Below are 23,472 nucleotides of genomic sequence, written 5' to 3'. Positions count from 1 at the left end.
CTCTTTTTTGGTGGGATCCTTGTCTGGTTTTGGGATCAAGGTGATGCTGGCCTCATAAAATGAGTTTGGAAGTTTTCCTTCCATTTCTATTTTTTGGGAACAGTTTCAGGAGAATAGGAATTAGTTCTTCTTTAAATGTTTGGTAGAATTCCCCTGGGAAGCCGTCTGGCCCTGGGCTTTTGTTTGTTTGGAGATTTTTGATGACTGTTTCAATCTCCTTACTGGTTATGGGCCTGTTCAGGTTTTCTATTTCTTCCTGGTTCAGTTGTGGTAGTTTATATGTCTCTAGGAATGCATCCATTTCTTCCAGATTGTCAAATTTGTTGGCATAGAGTTGCTCATAGTATGTTCTTATAATTGTCTGTATTTCTTTGGTGTTAGTTGTGATCTCTCCTCTTTCATTCATGATTTTATTTTTTTGGGTCCTTTCTCTTTTCTTTTTGATAAGTCTGGCCAGGGGTTTATCAATCTTATTGATTCTTTCAAAGAACCAGCTCCTAGCTTCATTGATTTTTTCTATTGTTTTTTTGGTTTCTATTTCATTGATTTCTGCTCTGATCTTTATGATTTCTCTTCTCCTGTTGGGTTTAGGGTTTCTTTCTTGTTCTTTCTCCAGCTCCTTTACCTGTGGGGTTAGGTTGTTTACTTGAGACCTTTCTTGTTTCTTGAGAAAGGCTTGTACTGCTATATATTTTCCTCTCAGGACTGCCTTTGCTGTGTCCCACAGATTTTGAACCATTGTGTTTTCATTATCATTTGTTTCCATGAATTTTTTCAATTCTTCTTTAATTTCCTGGTTGACCCATTCATTCTTTAGAAGGATGTTGTTTAGTCTCCATGTATTTGGGTTCTTTCCAGCTTTCCTCTTGTGATTGAGTTCTAGCTTCAGAGCATTGTGGTCTGAAAACATGCAGGGAATGATCCTAATCTTTTGATACTGGTTGAGACCTGATTTGTGACCCAGGATGTGATCTATTCTGGAGAAGGTTCCATGTGCACTAGAGAAGAATGTGTATTCTGTTGCTTTGGGATGAAATGTTCTGAATATATCTGTGATGTCCATCTGGTCCAGTGTGTCATTAAAGGCCTTTATTTCCTTGTTGATCTTTTGCTTGGATGATCTGTCCATTTCAGTGAGGGGAGTGTTAAAGTCCCCTACTATTATTGTATTAGTATTATTGATGTGTTTCTTTGATTTTGTTATTAATTGGTTGATATAGTTGGCTGCTCCCACGTTAGGGGCATAGATATTTAAAATTGTTAGATCTTCTTGTTGGACAGACCCTTTGAGTAGGATATAGTGTCCTTCCTCATCTCTTATTATAGTCTTTGGCTTAAAATCTAATTGATCTGATATAAGGATTGCCACCCCAGCTTTCTTCTGATGCCCATTAGCATGGTAAATTGTTTTCCACCCCCTCACTTTAAATCTGGAGGTGTCTTCGCATCTAAAATGAGTTTCTTCTAGGCAACATGCTGATGGGTTTTGTTTTTTATCCATTCTGATACCCTGTGTCTTTTGATTGGGGCATTTAGCCCATTAACATTCAGGGTAACTATTGAGAGATATGAATTTAGTGCCATTATTAGTCTGTAAGGTGACTGTTACTGTATATTGTCTCTGTTCCTTTCTGATCTACTACTTTTAGGCTCTCTCTTTGCTTAGAGGACCCCTTTCAATATTTCCTGTAGAGCTGGTTTGGTGTTTGCAAATTCTTTCAGTTTTTGTTTGTCCTGGAAGCTTTTTATCTCTCCTTCTATTTTCAATGATAGCCTAGCTGGATAGAGTATTCTTGGCTGCATGTTTTTCTCGTTTAGTGCTCTGAATATATCATGCCAGCTCTTCCTGGCCTGCTAGGTCTCTGTGGATAAGTCTGCTGCCAATCTAATATTTTTACCATTGTATGTTACAGACTTCTTTTCCCGGGCTGCTTTCAGGATTTTCTCTTTGTCACTAAGACTTGTAAATTTTACTATTAGGTGACGGGGTGTGGACCTATTCTTGTTGACTTTGAGGGGGGTTCTCTGCATCTCCTGGATTTTGATGCTTGTTCCCTTTGCCATATTAGGGAAATTCTCTCCAATAATTCTCTCCAATAGACCTTCTGCTCCCCTCTCTGTTTCTTCTTCTTCTGGAATCCCAATTATTCTAATGTTGCTTCGTCTTATGGTGTCACTTATCTCTCGAATTCTCCCCTCATGGTCCAGTAGCTGTTTGTCCCTCTTTTGTTCGGCTTCTTTATTCTCTGTCATTTCGTCTTCTATATCACTAATTCTTTCTTCTGCCTCATTTATCCTAGCAGTGAGAGCCTCCATTTTTGATTGCACCTCATTAATAGCTTTTTTGATTTCAACTTGGTTAGATTTTAGTTCTTTAATTTCTTCAGAAAGGGCTTTAATATCTCCAGAGAGGGTTTCTCTAATATCTTCCATGCCTTTTTCGAGCCCAGCTAGAATGTTCAGAGTCGTCATTCTGAACTCTTGATCTGACATATTACCAATGTCTGTGTTGATTAGGTCCCTAGCCTTCAGTACTGTCTCTTGTTCTTTTGTTTGTGGTGATTTTTTCCGCCTTGTCATTTTGTCCAGATAAGAGGATATGAAGGAGCAAATAAAATACTAAAAGGGTGGCAAAGACCCCAGAAAAATGTGCTGTAACCAAATGAGAAGAGACCCCAAATTGTGGGGGGAGAGAAAGGGGACAAAAAGAGATTCAGAAAAAAAAAGAAAAAAATTTAAAAAATAAAACAAATAAAGAAAATATATATATATATTTAGATAAACTAGTCAAAAAACGTTAAAAAAGAAAAGGGTAAAAGTTTTAAAAAATTTAGCAGAAGAAGAAAAAAGAAAAAAGAAAAAAAATTGAAAAAAGAAAAAAAATTGAAGTAGCTGCAAGACTAAAGAATCATGGGGAGAAAGCCATGAGTTCCGTGCTTTGCTTTCTCCTCCTCTGGAATTGCGCTGCTGTCTTAGGAATTGAACCTACTTTCCTTGATAGATGAACTTCATCCTGGCTGGATATTTTGTTGATCTTCTGGGGGAGGGGCCTGTTGTAGTGATTCTCAAGTGTCTTTGCCCGAGGCAGAATTGCACCACCCTTACTGGGGGCCGGACTAAGTAATCTGCTCGGGTTCGCTTTTGGGGGCTTCTGTTCCCTGAACGCTTTCCGTAGAGTTCCGGAGGACGGGAATGAAAATGGCGGCCTCCTAGTCTCCGGCCCGGAGGAGCCGAGAGCCTGGGGCCCCACTCCTCAGTGCGCCCCCAGAGGACAGCACCCAATCACTCCCATATCCCCAGCCTCTAGCCACGCTCCGAGCTCACCCAGCCCGTGTCCAGTTCAAGGTAACCCCGAGCTGAGAGTTCAGTCCTCGGCTCTGTCTCTGCAGCCGGCTTCTCCATTCTAATACCTGTGAGCTCTCCGACACTCCGACACCCCCGATCCTTCTGTGACCCTGCGGGACCTGGGGCCACGCTGACCCCGCGTGGGCTTCACCCTGGTTTAGCCTCTGGAGCAATGTCCCTCAGTGGAACAGACTTTTAAAAGTCCTGATTTTGTGCTCCGTTGCTCCGCCGCTTGCCGGGAGCCGGCCCCTCCCCCCCGCAGTCTATCTTCCCGTGGTTTTAGATTCACTTCTCCGCCAGTCCTACCTTTCAGAAAGTGGTTGATTTTCTGTTTCTAGAGTTGCTGTTCTTCTCTTCGATCTCCCATTGGATTTGCAGGTGTTTGCAATGTTTAGATAAGCTATCGAGCTGATCTCCTGCTACCTGATGTAGTCTCAGCCTGCTACTTCTCCGCCATCTTGACTCCTCCTCACTGACCTTTTTAAGTTTAATGGAAAACAGTCACCTAGAGAGAGGTTGACAGTAAAGCCAGAAGAGAAAACAGGATGGGGCGTTAGCATACCCCCACCGTATAAGTAGAAACCTGGAATTCACAAGAGGAGATTTTAAAAACTGACTCACTCCTGGAGACCCTGAAGCAATTTTCTTAAGTAACAAGTAAATCAGAAGAGACAAGAAAATACACAGTTAATGTGCATATGTGAATGAAGGATGATACTCTGTTAGAGAAAAGGATAAAGCTGTTGAAACCTCACTGTTGTTCAAAAGTTTTTGTGCATTTTTTTCTAGCTGTTGTATTTCTTGCCTGTGGCCAGATTGGGTTGGGTGAACACCACAGCACAGACCATCCACATCTCCACATCCTCTGTAGATATTGACATCTTATCTTCTCATCAGAGTTTTCTTGAATAAACTCTCCATTCATCCTCTCTTAAGTAGAGCTGTAATCACATGTCCCCGTCTTGAAGGGCAACAGTGGTCCCAGTTTGCCCTCTGAGCATGAGGGTTTCTAGGACATGGGGCTTTCAACTGTAAATCTGGGAGAGTCCTGGGCAACCCCTTTGGTTTGAGTGGGTTCTTGAGATGTAAGACTTTCAGTGCTAAAATGTGGGAAGTCCTCAGAATTGACTAAGGTTGCTTACCCCACCAAGTCCCTTACCTTGGAGTTACTCCAGGACTTTGGTGTGAGTTACACCAAAGAGCTGCCCTTTTGCTGACTCCAAGGGTCCATAAAGTTCTTGTCATCTGGAGAGAGACCATGTTTTGAGAATGAGCCATCACATTGAGAAACACTACTAAAGAGGCAGATTAAAAAGGAGAGCTCTACTCTTTTTGTGATTTGATACTGACCACACACCTGCCTCAAACCATTCTAAATTCTGAATATATTCTCTGGATTTTTAATTTCTGTTAGTAAATTCCTTTTAAAAATTTTTTAAACTTGAACAGGATTGATTATCCATCGTAGGTCACTTATATTTCACATTCTCTTAAGTGGTGGCAAATTACATGTCAAAGAGATTAGACCAATTCTTTTTTTATTACCAACGTTTAGCTAAGTATTGTACACAGTATATGATCTATCAGACTTTAGTTTCTTCCAGTGATGTTAAATGTTACTGAATTGTTAGTAGACTGAATCTCCTGTAACAATAATGATGTTAAAGAACGTCATTTTTTTTTTTTTCTTTCTGGGAGTCTAGGTTGAGATTAGTATCCTACATCCTTGGACCATTTTGCTATTGGCTGTTTGTCTTTCCAAATTGCGTAGTTCCGTTTTATTTTATGTATCTCCAAGTTGTTGCATGTCTTTTATCATTGGTTATGATTTCTTATAACGTATGTAATTTTTTGTTATTGGTGTAGTGAAACTTACTGATCTCCTTTTTTTAGCTTTTTTGGAGTGTGTAGGTTATTTTTAAAAATTTACCCAATTCCTACTATGAGATATGTTTCATATTTTCTTCTAACATTTGTGTTGTCTCTCATATGTAGGTCTTTACTGCATTTGAATTTTGTTTGCGAGCTAGACATTTAAACTTACCCAAAGAGAAAGTCAATTCCCTTTATTCCTTCCCCAAATGATACAAAATAACATCTCGTCTTCATTTGCGCTCACCGTTTATGCCTGGTTCTGTTTTTGAGAACTCCAGTACATTTAATGGGATGATAGGTTTATGCCTGCATCAGTGTAACATTGTTGAAAAAACTACTACAGCTTTATAGTAAAACTTGACGTGAAGTGGTTCTGGTTTTTTCTCTTTTTTAATATCAATTTTAGAAAGTTTGTTCACTGTAAAATCTTTTCGATGTTTTGATTGGAAGTGCAATTATTGTATAGATTTGTTCAGGGAAAATTAATTGCTTTAGGCTTCCTTTCTATGAATAGGGTATAATTTGTTCCTTCATCTTCTTAAAAGTTAATAATAGTGTTTTATAATTCTCTCCATGAAAAAATTTCCAACTTTTATTATGATTGTATTGAAATGGATCCCCAAATTTTCTAACACTTGTGCTATAATTTTTTCATTTCACGTAAGTTGAAAGAATCTTTACATACATGTTGGCCTTGTTTCTGGTGTCTGGCACTATTGGCTCTAGTAATTTTTTCTCATGTAGCCTCTTGAATATTTTATGTGATCATATCATTGGGAAACAAAGTCTGCTCTGTGTGTGTGTGTGTCTCGATGTGTGTGTGTGTACACACACACATATACATATATACATATAATTTATATATAATGCATCTAATTTATATATAACATGCATAACATATCATTGATAAAACATATAAAATAACATGATAAATATGTAATATATATTATTTATAAAATATACAATTTGTATATAAAATATAAATATATAAATAAATGCATACACACATAAGTATATAAATATATATTTATGTAAATATAAACATACAATTTGATTTGTATTAATTATGTATAATATATATAAATTATACGCATATATACACTGAGACACTCACATACATTTATAAATTTATTGTATTCACAAAGATCTTCAGTAGAGTATGGTATAATAGTGATGATTTTGAGCATGCTCATCTTATTATATTTACTATTATGTTTGATCTATGAACATGGAATATTTCCATTTATTTAAAACTTTAAAATTCTTTCAAAAATGTTTGGAATTTTCAATGTACAAGTCTTATCTTGCTTTATTGAATTTATTACTAAATATTTTGGTCTTTTTTATGCTAGTGTGAATAGAATTATCATCTTCATACCACTTTGAGATTATTAGAAAATAAAATACAATTCTAGTATATGGAAATACAGTTTATTTTTCTGCATTTGTATCCTTTATATTTTTTTAAAAAATTTTTCTGTATTATTCTACCCTTTGACTTTATTGGGGTTATTTAATCTGATAGATTCTGGGTTTTTAATTTTTGTACATGTATGGATTTTTCCAAGTTTTCTGTATACAAGAGGATATCTGAAAAGACTAATTTTCTTTTTTTTTTTCACCTTTCCAAACCAGCTGCCTTTTCTTTCTTCTTCTTGCCTGATTATACTAGCACTAATTTCTAGGCTAGTATTAAGATTGGTGAGGATGGACATCTTTGTTTTGTTTCTGATCATAATGCCCTTAGTTTTTCACCTGTACTGCGATGACAGTTGTAGGTTTTAACCAATGCATTTTATAGGCTTTAGAAAGTTTTCTTCTACTCATAGGTTATTGTTGAGAGTTTTCATCATAAATATTAGATTATTGTCAAACGCTTTTATCTTATTCCATCAATATGGTGTATAATAATAATCAATTATCAGTTGGATAATTTATTTCCAACTCCTTTTTTTTCTGCATCTAGTGCTGGTAGGCGCAGATTCAAAGTTCCTGCATGTTCTGATATCCCACAGTTCTTCATATAAATGCCTAAGGATATGTGCATAAGTACATACCCATCTAGTCATGTGTATACGTGTAGATATACATATGTGTGGTTTGTATTTATTTCATTAGCTAAATGTCCATATGACATTATGCAAATAGGATGGGGTTTGGAGCAACATGAACTGAGTTTAAACCCTAGGACTTAAATTAAGTACTGGAAAAAAATTAACTAAGTACTAGGAAAATCATTTTGTTTTCTAAATGTGTTTATTCACCTCTAGAAAGACACTGCTAATAGCATTCTTGGGTGCTGATGAGGATTAGTGAGATAATTTAAGTAGTGTCTGTTACAGGCATGCCGCCCAGTTGTGTGGTACATGACAGATGCCGAAACATGTTAACTTTATGCATGTTTAATAAGTAAAGTTCATAAACTTTATCACTAATTTATATTTCATGTGTCTCAGTATTATTCACCGCTTTCCTGAGACTGTTAGATTTTCATTCTTGATTGCTCTCACTTCCGCAGGAATAGAGCAGTTTAGTAACAGGATTAAGCATGCAGTAAGAGAAGAGGCCAGGAGATCAAATCAAATTCTCTTTGTTAAATTTACTATGTTTCTGTGTTGATACATAAGCACAAAAAAGCTATGAGATGTTGGTGAGAATAGATTCACAAATAGATATTAAAACCTAAGTCACATCACTCACATCAATATCTGTAAATTTTTTTGTTCCCTCAATTGTTTGAGTGCTAGCCAAAAGAGCAGTCCTTTATCTTGCTAAAAAGAAAGTTCATAAGGGGCACCTGGGTGGCTCAGTGGTTTAAGCCGCTGCCTTCGGCTCAGGTCATGATCTCAGGGTCCTGGGATCGAGTCCCACGTCGGGCTCTCTGCTCTGAAAGGAGCCTGCTTCCCTCTCACTCTCTCTGCCTGCCTCTTTGCCTACTTGTGATCTCTCTCTGATAAATAAATAAAATCTTAAAAAAAAAAAAAAAGAATGTTCATAAGCCTCCAACTTTTAAAGATCACTGTTGGGGCTCCATAATGAGAATGAAAAGAAATAACAAGCAAATATAAATTGATGGTATTATATTACCTGTCTCTAAAACCTGAAAACAATGAATTTATATTATTTGGGGAAAAAAAATACTAGTTATCTTGCTTACCAGGGAATGTATTTCATTAAATAGCAATAACTCTTGAATTGACAAACATTGTTTACTTGAAATGCATAAAGATATTCTAATGGTTTGCGTGGTTATTGTTAACTATTTTATTTTATTTTATTTTTTAAAGATTTTATTTATTTATTCAGCAGACAGAGATCACAAGTAGGCAGAGAGGCAGGCAGAGAGAGAGGAAGGGAAGCAGGCTCCCCGCCGAGCAGAGAGCCTGATGTGGGACTCCATCCCAGGACCCTGGGATCCTGACCTGAGCCAAAGGCAGAGGCTTTAACCCACTGAGCTACCCAGGCACCCCTTGTTAACTATTTTAAATGTCACTGTAAAATCATAAATTCTACAGTTATTCCTTTTTGTTTTTCCTTTTTGAAGGGATATTATTCCTTTGACCATCGCTTGGAAGTGGTGTTACCAAAATAAACAAAATGAAGAAAAACTTACAAGGAGTTTATGTCACCTAGAAAACCAAGAGAATTTTTTTTTTTAAATTTCATTTTACTAAGGACTCTCTGGGGGCAATCTGAGCCTGGGAGATTTCTATCTTGGGCCACAGGTGGCCTGATATCCTAAAGGCTGCCCAGGAGTCCACAAACACAGTCCTGTAATTTCTGCTCACATGAAGGTGATAAATGTGTAATTGTTGATAAAAATAATTAAAAAAAGGAAAAAACTTGAGGTGATACTGGCAAGTATAGAATTTGCCATTGTTGTTTGTGAGTTCCCATTTCAGACATTCTACAAGTTCATTCATCTGTTTGCTTCTGCAATAGAAAGCAAAAATAAATAAATAAATAAATAATAAATGCTGTCTTCAGCATATGGTAGAGCCAGTCCCCTTTCCAATGTAAGAGTGATTCCAAAGGTCCTATACTTGCACTCATAATTTTTATTGTTCTGGAAAAGCAATTTCCAGAATAGCCTTTCGTTCTCAGATGGGTCATGACCCACTGTGGGAAATCTCCCCTAAGTAAAGGCAACTGCGGGGCAGTTGTCTCTCAGAGATCCTGGACTTGGATCTGGAAGTTATAACTGACGATATCATGTAGTTACATGCATTTTTGTTGTCCTTGTTCAGTGAGGGCTACTTGAGTTGGCAGGATTGAGTTTGTTCTGCTTGGAAGCACAAATAAGAATACTTACTTTCCATAGCCAAAGCTGAGACTCTGTAGTAAACATGTCTTTTTAGTCATAAATTTCTATCTTATGTTTGGAGAAGCATACATTCACCTTAGGTATCAGAGTCTGTAAAAGCTGAAAATGCCAGACACTCTGCTGGCGATTTCTTTCCCATTGAAGTCCCATGACTGACCCTACTAATCAATCTCCGGAAGATAGACTTTCAATCAGTATCTTGTGACATAAAGAGCGACATCAACCATCAAATGTTATGTCTGTGATGGTCAACTACAGAGCAGTGGTGGTAGTAATTTGGATGCCTGGACACCAGCAACCGCACAGTGGCTGTGGTGGTGAGATCAGTGGCTGCCATCAAGCAGTACGTGCTGTGACGTCTGGGCTTCGTGGAGGCAGCAGTGATGTTTATAGGGGTCTGTTATAATGGCCTGATTCTAGACATTGTTGGCCTTATTCTGGGTCCTCCAGTCGTCCTGGAGATTGGGAGTTAACTAATATCCTTTTCATAAATTATCATTATTTTTTGTTTTATGTGGCTAGAGTTAATTTCTCTTGATTTGCAAAGTTAAATACCCAGATCTGTGTATTTTTCTTTTTTCTACTCAGATTTCTCGCTTTCCTCTTGTCCCATTTAAGTACTTATTCAGCCTTCTTGCCACATTGCCTAAGGAAAGGGATACAGTTGGGTTCAGAAGAAATTCTGGCTTTGTTTTTGAAAAACTTATGCTTTGGAATGGGATTGATAAAATGTCTGGGACAGAATCAAGGTTTAGTATAGTTCATCTCAAAATAGGAATTTTTGAGGACTGAGAGAAGGAGAGTTAAGGGTATGGGCATGGAAGAGATGTCTGTGCAAAGCTTTCCTAACATGCTCTTAGCAAGGCAGCAAGACCCCAGGGAGGAAATGGCTGGGGAGTGCAACTAGGTAGATGAGGTCATGGGTGGTTTTCAAACAAAAGATTGCTGTGTCCTAAGCAGGGCGTTTTTTAAGCTGTGAGTTCTGAAGTGCTGAGTTGATGGGAGGTGAACCTTGTTTGGACAAATGAATCAATGATAAGGACTGTTTTCCCAAAATTTGGCTTTGTGAGAGTCCCTAGAACTTCTTAGAATTTGAGGGAGACTAAAAGGAAACATGAAGACAGATTGGGTTTCCTACCAACGAAGTCAGATAGGAATTCAAATTTTTAAAAAAACTGAGTCAAGAAAAAATAAAATCATAATTTCTACATTCTTGAGTTTGTGAATTGAAAATTATATCCACTAGGAAATTGTTTAAAAAGAAGCAAGTCTTAAAGTTCTGGAATAAAAATTAAGGAATTTTGAAAGGTAATCTTGGATTAAGGAAGCCATTATAAAAACATGAAACTTAGTTTCATTTATTCTTCTCCATTGGGAGGGAGACAAACCATAAATGACTCTTAATCTCACAAAACAAACTGGGGGTTGCTAGGGGGAGGTGGGATTGGGAGAGGGGGAGCGGGCTATGGACATTGGGGAGGGGAGGCGAACCATAAGAGACTATGGACTCTGAAAAACAACCTGAGGGTTTTGAAGGGTCAGGGGTGGGAGGTTGGGGGAACAGGTGGTGGGTGATGGGGAGGGCACGTTTTGCATGGAGCACTGGGTGTTGTGCAAAAAGAATGAATACTGTTACGCTGAAAAAATTAATAAAAAGGGAAAAAAAATTAAAGTAAAAAAAAAAAACATGAAACTTAGAAATGTAGCAGTTAAGAGATTGCTACATTTAGGGGTGCCTGGATGGCTCAGTGGGTTAAGCCTCTGTCTTCAGCTCGGGTCACAATCTCAGGGTCCTGGGATCGAGCCCCACGTCAGGTTCTCTGCTCAGCAGGGAGCCTGCTTCCCTGTTCTCTCTCTGCCTACTTGTGATCTTTCCCTCTCTGTCAAATAAATAAATAAAATCTTAAAAAAAAGAGATCGCCACATTTGAAGATTTAAAATACTTCAGTCTCTACATAGTAAACCACGTGTCATATAAAAGATAATTGATTAAATGTTTAGAGTGCTTTTACAAAGTATTGAAAGAAAGACTGCTGTGCATTAAAAGGCGAACTGAAACATAAAGTAGCAAGTTGCAGCAAAAGAAACTCAGATATTTTTAGCCTATGAAGATACATTCAGTATTGGTGAAATAATCAAAGTAGAAATGAAAACATTGAGAAGTTATTTTTTTCTCTTTTGAAGTATTATTGACAATTATAATGAGGCTGTAGTAACGATAACTACAGCAATAATAGTAAAGGTTTACCAAGCATTTACTATGTGCCAGGTCCTGTCTTAAGTATTTTACATGAATCAAGTTATTTAATGCTCACGAAATCCCAAGGGATTACTCTTTCCCTCTAGAGTTCAACATTCATGGATACAGGTAAATTTATTTGCTGTGTCCTAAGCAGAGCATTTGTAAATTTGTAAATTTGTCTGCTTTTTTTTACTCTTAGATCCTTAGTACTCAGAAAACTGTCTAGCTCTTAATAGCTACTCTATAAATATTGACTGATAGGATTAATTTTTTTTTACAAATGACAATCCTGGGGCACAGAGAAGTTAAACATGTTGCCCAAAGACACAAAGCACAGCAGTGGTTGAAAAAATTTATGCTATCAAGCAGTTACTCACCAGAGTATGAACTCTAAATCACTGTACTATCTCACCCAGAAAAAGAGTAAGTAATACACAATATCTGAAAGATACAAGTGGAAAGATACTATCTATACATGGCAATTGGCAACAGACATCAGAGTGAAAAATATAACCTTTAACTCAACAGTTCTACTGGGTTGTAGATATACTCACTGGGATGTACTCACATGTGTGAAGATTTACTTCAAACTGTGTTCACAAGTGCATTCTCTATATTGACAAAGGACTTTAAAGAATCTAAGTGTTCAGGGCCCCCTGGGTGGTGCAGACATTTAGGTGTAAGACTTTTGTTTTCAGTTCAGGTCTGATCTCAGGGTTATGAAATGGAGCCCCGCATCAGGCTCCGTGCTCACCATGGAGTCTGCTACAGTTTCTCTCTCTTGCTTGCTTGCTCTCTCTCTCTCTCTCTCCATCCCCCTCTAAAATAAATAAATAAATAAATAAATAAAAAAGGAATTTAAGTAATCATATATTCGGTTGAATAAATTGTGATCTCACTCTGCAATGGTGTGGTTAAAAACAAGTCATTCTCTGGGTGCTGATTTGGAAAGATTTTCATAAGAGGAAACTGCAAGGACCAAAACAATTAATGTCGTCTGCTTCTATTTGCCAAAATGAGTCCAGTATGTCTATTTCTATGACTCTCTGTACATATCTCTTAGACACACATAACACATACACCATAAGCTTACAGTCTTTCTTAGAGAGAGACTTGGAGTCTGTTTATGGAAAGAGGCTTATGTTGGATTGTACACCCTTTTGTAGTCTTTGAATGTGACCATGGACAAGCATTACTTTTTTAATAAAAAGCTCAAGCATAAGCTAAATATTTGCACTCATCCAAATACATTAGTGTTAGTCTATGAAAATGTTCTCCATGGAGAAATGAGAAGAGTAGGAGGGCAGTAGAATCAGAGGCAGAAATGCAGAGAAGGGAACTTTTCTTCTTTGATGTCGAGTTTTTAATAACAGAAATATGTAATTTAAATTACATTTTAGAATGATCTTCTGGCTCTTCTTTTTAATCTGGAAGTACACACATGTGTAATGAGTTTAAAGACAAAATTCTAAAGTAGGTTTGAGACTAGGAAATTGTAATTGTTTTTAAGGGTATAAAGTTTTACAGACTTTGAAGATGAATATTCTATAATCCATTCATGTAAATGTGGATGCTATTCAACAGTTGGTGAAAACTATGATTATTGTACACCCCAACTCCAAGTTTTATTGTTGTGTTTACCTAAGACATTATAGTCTTTTAGTTCAGGGCCTAGTATTACTGTACTGTGATAAAGGAGATGAACTCTTAAGATACTTTGGAGAATTTTAAAATTAGGGGCGCCTGGGTGGCTCAGTGGTTAAGCATCTGCCTTTGGCTCAGGTCATGATCCCTTAGTTCTGGGATCGAGCCCCACATTGGGCTCCCTGCTCAGCGGGGAGCCTGCTTCTCCCTCTCTCACTCCCCCTGCCTGTGTTCCCTCTCTGGCTGTCTCTCTCTGTCAAATAAATAAATGAAATCTTTTAAAAAAATTAAATTAAATTAAATTTAAAAAAAATGTGGCAGAACTGCGGTTGCCATCTAGAATTTTTTAAATTGTGATTTTCCATAAATTTGAAGGAAAAAGGTGTTTCCACTTCATCTATTTCTGCCATCCCATATAACTTTATTTCTTAAACAGTAGCCAAGAATAAAAACGATATGTTTTGAAATACCCAAATGGCATCATCTCCTCCTTGTCCTTCACCATCACCAGAAAGGATCCAAGTAAATTATTTAAACAGACTGAAAGGTCAAAAGCAGATGAACAAGCAAGAAACAAAAGCAGTTTCGTGTGTTTTGTAAACATGCCAAAGATGCTTCCAGTGAACATTGGTCGGTTATGTAAGCGTGCATTCATCTCTTCGTCTGTTCATCCATCAGGCGAGTAGGACACTTAATTGGGATTTTCAGAGGCTAATAACCTGATAAAACCCATTTAAGTGGGAGTAAAGTATGTAACAGAGCATGTACTCTCATGCTTATAAGCAAATGTTGTAGCAGGGTAAAAATGGAAAGGCAGGGTAGTCTTATATTTTTAATAAACTAGTGAAGAAACATTACAAAATAAAGCATGTTTATCATGATGAGGATTGTCAAGGCAGACTCACCCCTCTATGAATGATGGGGATAGAGACTGAAATTATAACTCTGAGAACACTGAAGGGACTCTATAGAAAAAAATTCTATTCTCAGGCACTTAAGGTAGAAATGTGAGAAAGACTATCTCTTATTTCTCAAAACAATTGGAATCTTAGGGGGAAAAAAAGAAGGCTGTAATTGGAAGCTTCTTCAGAAGTTGAAAGAGTTGATGTTACAGATGGTGTGAAAGAGTGAAGCCCTTCAAGGGGATGAAGATACTCTGAGGAGCAAACACAAAGAAGCTGGAGAAAGCTTGTGGCAAGTGGGGCGCCTGGGTGGCTCAGTCATTGGGTGTCCACTTTCGGCTCAGGTCATGATGGTGGGGTTTTGGGAATGATGGCCCACATCGGGCTCCCTGCTCAACAGGAAGCCTGCTTCTCCCTCTCCCACTCCCCCTGCTTGTGTTCTCTCTCTCTCTGTCAAATAACTAAATAAAAAATAAAAAAAAAGCTAGTGGCAAGTGTAATGAGGGAGCTGGCTTCACAACTGATGAACTGCTTGGAGTTCTTTTTTTTTTTTTTAAGATTTTTATTTATTTATTTATTCGACTGAGAGAGAAGGTGCACAAGCAGGGGGACAGGCAAAGGGGGAAACAGGCTCCCAGGGAGCCTGACACTGGGTCTTCATCCCAGGACCTGAGAGAAATTCAGGTGCCTCGCAACCTGGAGCCACCCAGGTGTCCCCAGATTGGCTAATTTTTTTTTAAAGATTTTATTTATTTACTTGACAGAAAGAGATCACAAGTAGGCAGAGAAGCGGGAAGAGAGAGAGAGAAGGAAGCAGGCCCCCCGCTGAGCAGAGAACCTGATGTGGGACTCAATCCCAGGACCCTGAGATCATAACCTGAGCCGAAGGCAGCGGCTTAACACACTGAGCCACCCAGGTGCCCCCAGATTGGCTAATTTTTAATTCCAACTCCACACGTCACGGTCTCAGCCATGTTTTTTCAGTCTTTGGAACAAAGTACTTAGTGTGTTTATACTGCAGTTTCCTCTGTGGGATCCAGTAGATTTATATAGCTCCTGATATGCTATTATACAGGAATTAAGGTCAGCTCAGCCCATGGATATATTAGAAACCTCCCTGGCATCTTGATGGCCCCCTCCACAGTACCAGGGACGAAGCGCCCAGGTGACTCTAGTCTCATCCCTATCACAGCCCCTCACAGATGCTTGGGGAGTGTGCGGGCTCCAATTCCTACATCCACCATCAGCAGATGCAATTTTCTGAGCTTCAAGGGGGGGGGGGGGGGAGGACATTTGTCCTGCTCCACACTGCTCCAGTGCTGACTAGAATGGTGTAGATGATCTTTATGTGCTAGATACAAGCAGAGTTCCGAAAGTACAGAGGTCCTAGAGTTTGAATAAGGGGAAAAAATCAGAAAATCTCTTCTCTTCTCTCCCCCACCTCTTTGCCTGTCTGCATCTTCTTCTCTACCTCCATCTCCGTATGTTCTTCTCTGGGCATATCTCTTCCTCTCGTTTGGCTCTCAGTCTCCTACACTTTTTCTTCAGGTCTCTTGGGGTATCTCTCCTCCCCTCATACATTTTTTTGTAACCTCCAAAGAAGACAGGAAGTATGAAGAGATTTTCCAGAAAAGTCAGTACTTTATATAATAGCCAGCACATCTGTGAGTGGAGGGAGTTTCAGTTCCCCTGCCTGTCCCTCCACTTCTAATGCTCTCTCTCTCTCTGCGACAAGTAATTAAGTAAAGTCTTAAACAAAGACATCTGCCAATCTAATTTGAGTCAAAAGAGGCTTAAGTAGCACCTGTATGAGTACAATTATATATTTGATAAAGAAGTGGCAATAAAGCAGAATTAGAATCTATGTCTAATCACACTTTTTTTTTTTTTAATGTGGAGCTATTTTAAGAATATGTTTTCACACCAGAAGTTGGGGGGGGGGGATGCCTGGGTGTCTCAGTCATTAAGTGGCTGCCTTCACCTTAGGTTATGATCCTAGGGTCCCAGGATTGAGCCCCACATAGGGCTCCCTGCTCAGTGGGAAGCCTGATTCTCCCTCTCCCACTTCCCTTGCTTGTGTTCCCTCTCTTGCTGCATCTCTCTCTCTCTCTGTCACTCTCTCTCAAATAAATAAATAAATAAATCTTTAAAAAGGGGGGGATGGCTTAAATACAAAGTAGCATTTTCCTTCTCATATCCTATCTTCATGTTGTATCTTCATTTTTGGGCAAGAGTTGGTATAAATCATTTAGAAATTGTTTTGTTCTCATTGTTAGTGTTCATTATGAATTTCTATAAAGTAAACATGTTTCAGAATTTTGTTCTTTTTTGAGAAATAGTCTATTGGTGAGGATTTGCTTTTATTATCATTTTTTAAAGATTTTATTTATTTATTTGACAGAGAGAGAGAAGGATCACAAGCAGGCAGAGAGGCAGGCAGAGAGAGGGAGGGAAGCAGGCTCCCTGCTGAGTAGAGAGCCTGATGTGGGGCTCCATCCCAGGACCCTAAGATCATAACCTGAGCCGAAGGCAGAGGCTTTAACCCACTGAGCCACCCAGGCACCCCTTGTTTTTTTATTATTATTATATGAAACTATCATGACATGGAAAGCTAAATGCCATATTCTCTTGGGTAAAAATAACCTAATATTTTCCAAGCATTTATGATATGCCATAAAGGCACTGTGCTAAGTGCTAAATGTATTTGTGTGTGTGTGTATAAATATATGGGCTAGTTAAATTATAATTTTAAAAAATAAGTGCTGTGGGCTATTATTTATTTTACAGATGAGAAAAATGAGGCACAGAGGTTCTATGAATCCAGGTCACAAGGATGGAAAGTCATAGACTGAGGGTTAAAGCCACTCTGATTCCAGTGGCAATGATTTTTAATTATTACCTTAATCTAAAAAGAGGCATTTTCTTTGCATTATGGATTATTATACCGATTTACTAGCTAAAACAGTCTCACTCTCTCTTTCTCTCTCTTTTTTTTTTTACTCTTGTTTTCAGTGTCAGCAGAACACTTGGCATTGTGGCTTCTAGAAGAAAAGGAGAGTCTGCTAAATGAGTGTATTTCTGCCTATTGCATAGTACCTGAAATTCCACATAAGAGAGCTTGATTTCTTTTGTCTAGGATTCCTTTAAAATGCCAGTAATGTTGGGGAACACTTTAGATTGTTTCCACTCCTTTCTTACTTAATAGAATTAAACTTCCAGAAGCTCTGTGACCGTTCCTTTTTATGGGAAAGAAGGAAAGAAAGCATTCGCAAACTCTGGCTGCTAGCAGTATCTCACTGAGCAGGAGCAAAGGGAAAATGGGAACAGTTTTGTTTATATTTGACTCAAACGTTCTGTCTCTGGCTCTCTTAAAATTCATTCTAAACTTTACAATTTTGTCTCCAATATGCTAAGGTTTGACTCATTGGCTTGGCTTCTCCAAAATCTTCCCAGTGCTCCATAAGACCGTCATAATCAGGAATTCTAGGAGTCATCAAAAAATATTTTCAAGTTGAAGTATGTTCAGAATAATATGCCTTTAAATCGGGTCTGAGTGGTTAATTTTAAAAAATTAACCAAAAAATTGTTTGTTAAAATAAAACAACTGCAGCAAACTTAACTCAAATTATCTTCAAATATGGGAAAGTAAGAAACACCTCAATAAAATTTAAAAAAAAAATCAAACAGGAAAGAAAAAAATCAAACATCCTGAGTAAAAAAATGTAATGAATGAAATATCTTTAAAGACAAAGATCCTATGTTTTGTTTTCAAAAGACCATCTAAGTAGCTGGTTCTAAGGGAACCATCTAGAACAAAAATGAATCTAAGTAGTTGAACCTATATGAATCAAGAAATGACAAGCAGAAAAGAGGAAAAGTGGGAAAATTTAAGGAAGAACAGCATTTATTGAGGCAATGAGGTAAATCTTCCAAAAAGATTAGGTCATGAATAAGTTTATACCTAAAATAGGGCAAACTTTTTGAAATTCAAAAAGCAAGTAGAACTAGAGAAAACAAGAATCATTGTGGGAAGCAGTAAGACACATTTTTTAATTTTATTTTTTGGAAAAGACAAGACCAAATAAACAATAAAATACCCAAGGATCCACAGGTTTTGAAAAATACAGTGAAGTTTATACAGTTACCTAAAATTGAGAAACATGTTACTGAACAGAAGATACCATCTGCCAAATTTAGAAAAAAGGCTTGAAAATATTTGCAGCATGAATATTAATGGGTTAATAGCCATGCTATTTAAAGTTCTCCTAGAGACAAACCATAAGAGACTCTTAACTGTAGAAAACAAACTGAGGCTGCTGGAGGGGAGGTGGGTGGGGGGATGGGGTAACTGGGTGATGGGCATTAAGCAGGGCACGTGATGTAATGAGCACTGGGTGTTACATAAGACTGATGAATCACTAAATTCTACCTCTGAAACTAATAATACATTATATGTTGATTAAATGAAATAAAAAATAAATAAAAATAAAAAAGAATAAATTTTGCCTAGAAATTAACAACAAATCAGGTAAATATAAAACAAAATTAAATACAACGGAGATAAAAATATTATTACCTGGTGAAAATGGTTGGAAATGTTGAAAATACTGAGTTTTATTGGGATTATGGAGAACCTCAGGGCACCTGGGTGACTCAGTCGGTTAAGGTTTTGTCTCTGGCTCAGGTTATGATCTTGGGGTCTTGGGATTGAACCCCATGTTGGGCTCTCTGCTCTGTGAGGAGCCTGTTTCTCCCTCTTCCTCTGCCTGCAGCTCCCCCCTGCTTGTAGTCTTTGTCCCCCTCTTTCTGTCAAATAAATAAATAAAAACTTGAAAAAAAAAAAAAAAGAAAAGAAAAAGGAGTATGGAGAACCAGCACTTTGTAGACATTGTAGTAGGGACATAAATGTGGAACGTCTCTTAGCAAACATTTTGCCGGGATTTATCGTTCAAAAATTCTGTCCCATAGATAAGGTCTAACAAATGTCAAAAGGTTATTATCCAAAGGCATTTATTACAACTTTATTTAAAAATGCAAAAACAAAACCAAAACAAAACCCCATGGAAGTGAAGTAAGTAAATTGATCGTGGAATTTAAAAAAAAAAAAAAAAGGTGGGGTTGCCTTGGTGGTGCAGTCAGTTAAGCAGCTGGCTCTTGAGTTCAGCTCAGGTCATGATCTCAGGGTCCTAGGATCCAGCTACATGTCAGGCTCCATAGTCAATGGGGAGTCTGCTTGAGATTCTCTCACTCCCTCTGCCCCTTGCACTCATGCACACACACACGCATACATACACTCTCTCAAATAAATTAATAAATCTTAAAAAAAAAAAGTGGTACCATCATACAAAATGTAAAGAATAAGCTAGGTCTTTATGAACTGATATAGAAAGTATTCAATATAAATTAAGTGAAAAGAACAAGATTAAAGAAAAAAATAATGCTTACAAATGTGTGTGTATATATATATATTAAACGTACACACACATAAGCAAAGATGTAAGCATGTAGATGCACATAGGAAGACAAAGCCCCCAGGGATAGATTCACATTTAACATTTTGATGCTGACAGGGAAGTGGGTAAGTGGATGGAATGGGGAGGGACTTAAGTGCTTATTTTAAAAGTTCTTTATTACATTAATTTTACAAGTATATGTGAATTCTGTAAAAGAGTAACCAGAGAAAGAGCTAAACTGCATTTGAGCATTCAAAAGACCACCCAGAAGTCCCTCTTTTTATTTTGAGCTTTTAAACCTTTTCTTGTATAAAAAGAGGGTGTTTTTTGTTTTGGTTTTGTTTTGTTTGTTTTTTTTTTTTTAACAAGTAAGAGATCCTCTAAGTGTATAGAAAAGGAACATCTGATTTGCCGTCTTTTCTTTTTGGACTCATAGTTGCCTCAACTTTTGGGAGATCTACTTTCCGCTGGGTTGGACTGGTTCTTACCCCGCACTACAGACAAGAGCCTTAAGCTCCCTAGCATCCTTCTTGGACTTCCCATACACTTTTACCAAGCAGTTCCTTAAAACTGAGAAACAGCATTGAAAAGTACTGAGGTTCCTTGTCACACTGAGTGTCTTTGTAGCCGTGTCTCCAGACTTGACTGTGTGTCCATGTTTTGAGTTTGTCCTGAAATTTACATATGGCAGGCACACTTTCAAGATTCATCTGTAATCTGGATGTGAAATTTGGAGCTTCTTCTATTTGCATGATTTAATACACTATTTTTATGTACCTTAATGTGTATTATTTCTCCTGTTCACTTGGAAAATGTATTTGATAAATAATACATATGTAAGATATTTATGTTTTGCTTTGAAGAGTGAAGACCCCAGTGCGCTCACTACAGAGAGTGATATGTGATTACAGGGTTCTTTAAAGGATTTTCATTCATCCATTTATTCAAAATAAATAATGTAGTAAATGCTTCCATTATTAAATAGGAAGGAGTAGTTGCCGCAGAGCGACACACATTCAATATTGACTCCCCCCTTACAGAAGTGCCCAAATTCTTGAAGTATGTAAGACGGAAGACTTACATACTAAGTAGAAAGCCTCTGGAAAGTAGTGAGGGGGGTTAATACTTCCACCCAGGGATCAGGGAAAAATTGGAATTTAGGATCAAAGAAGACAGGTCCTGTTGAATACCTTGTTCTCTTAACTGGGAGCTCGGAAGAGCTACAGTCCCAGAAACAAGTAAACAAATTTAGGGTGCTATAAGCCAACCCAATCCCTGATTGGATTAAGGTGCCCTGCCCCCTCAATATGGTTATCCTTCTCTGAAGGAAATAACATTATCCAGATTTTCTACATTTTTTATACATAAGGTATGTTAATTCATAAAATAATTGCATACAATACCCCCAAAAGGAGACTAAGAGGGAAAAAAGAGAAGGAAAAGAAAATAACAGACAAGCCAAGTTGAAGGTTAAAACAACTATGATAGCATGAGGGGCTCCTGTCAGAGCAAGCACCCACCCGTTCTTCTGATAATCACCATTAACTGTGGACGGAAGTACTCCACACTACTCAAACCAAAGCAAGAGACACTGTGAATTGTGTAAAAAACAAAAGGGCAGTGAATTTTTTTCAGAGCTTCTTGCCTACAAGTAGACCTCATTCTGTATGACTAAAAAGCTTCACAGGGAGACCCGCAATATTACTGGCCAGAGGAGCCAGAGAGCAGAGTTGTGGGCTACCAAAGACACTGGAAAGAAATAAGAAGCAAAAGCCAAAGAAGGGAAAACCAAAATTCTGCCTATAACCTTTGCAAAAATGTCTGGCTGATACCTGAACCAAAGATGCACAGGGTGGAATAAGAAGGGCCTAGTTCGGTGGGCAGGTGCTGAACTCTCCAGTTGCTGCCTTCCAGACAAAGTTGCAGATAATAATCAGACACATTGTGTGTGAAACCAAAAGCATCACTCTTGGGAGGAACGTAACAGCACCCCAAAGCCTCAAAGTATAACAAATGTAACATCCAGGATAGGTTGTGAAGTGACCCAAAACTCAAAGAAAGAATAATGTCTCCTATTCTCAAGAAAAAAACAAAGAACAAAAAACAAGCAAACAAACAAACAAAGAAAACAAACCCCCAAAACCCAGAGAAAGAACTTGGTATGATCCGGATGAGTATGTATATGTCCATTGTTTTTTAAAACCAGCGACCAGCACGAAACAGAATTCTAAGTACTTACAATATTAAAACATCATATATGTATGAACAAATCTAACAAAAGATGTGCATGTTCCCTCTATATTAAAACTATCAAGATATTAATGAAAGAAAGTTAAAAAGACTTAAACCTGAAGATACCTTTCCTGTTCATCTTTTGGAAGATGCCCTGTTGTAAAGATGTCCGTTTTCTCTAAACTCCTCTGTAGATTCACTGAAGCTCAACGAAAGTAGCTGTTGCCATTTGCTATAATTCAAGGCTAATTCTAGAATTGGTAACAAATGTCAAGAACAAAAAGACTTGGGGGCACTTGTGGGACTCAGTCCATTAAGTATCAGACTCTTGATTTCAGCTCAGGTCACGATCTCACCTTCATGGAATAGAACCCGTATCCAGCTCCAGGCTCAGCAAAGGAGTTTGCTTGAGATTCCCTCTCCCTCTCCTTCCACCCCTTTCCCTTGTTTGCTCACTCTCTCTCTCTAAAATAAATAAATAAATATTAAGAAAAACAAACAAAAAAGCTGTGACAATTAGGGGAAGAAGAAGAAAAGAAGAAACACCAACCTGCAATGAAGCCAGAAGCCTTCAAGTCAAGAATTATTCTAAGGATGTAATAGTTAAAGCAGATAACTGTTCTCAGAAGAAAATAGAAACAGATGAATGGAATCAGATGGGGAGTCCAGAAGCAAACCCAATACTTAAAAGTCACTTACCTTTTGACAAAGTTTACATTGCTGTGCAGAGGGGACAGGGTTGTGTTTCAATAAATAGTTCTGGACCAATCGGCTATCTGTGTTAAAAAAATTTTTGAAAGAAAATCCTACTTCATTTCACCCTCATCCTATTTCACATTTTTCACAAAAATTAGCTCCTGCTATTATCTAGTTAAAATGGGAACAATACAACACAAAACCATGTGGACAAAAATAAAGGCTGTCCTTGACATTGAGACGTTTACAAAACATGCACAAAAGCATGAATTCTAAAGGAAAATAGAAAGTTCATGTATCTCACTAGATTAAAATTAGGAGTATTCATCAAATTTTACACTAAGGAAGGTGGAATGGCAAACTAGTCAGTAGGAAAACATACTTAAAGTACATATGACAACAGAGAGTTTGTATCTAAAAGAAGCAAGGAACTTTTCTAAATCAGTAAAGAAAAATTCATGGAAAAATGAGTAAGTCTAGAATAGGCACTTCCTTTTAGCAGACCTGCTGGGCTCCAACTGGCAATATTGTTGTCCTCACACCATCCAGCCAAACCCATTTCCGCTGCCCCAGAACACCCAGGTGTTCTTTCATCAAGCTCCTCTCTCTTTACATGTAAACCAAGAAATCACAGTCTCCTAATTTCTGCCTGCTGGAACATACTCCATCATCCAAACACATGTACACATTCTCTTTGAGGGCCTCCAGTTGAGTGGGGTATAATGTGACTGCAATCCGTGTTTGGCCAGCATCAACATA

Source organism: Meles meles, chromosome 3 (assembly GCF_922984935.1).
Source record: "Meles meles chromosome 3, mMelMel3.1 paternal haplotype, whole genome shotgun sequence".
Classification (NCBI taxonomy): domain Eukaryota; kingdom Metazoa; phylum Chordata; class Mammalia; order Carnivora; family Mustelidae; genus Meles; species Meles meles.
The sequence above is the reverse complement of the archived record's forward strand: the minus strand, read 5'-3'. Positions refer to the sequence as shown.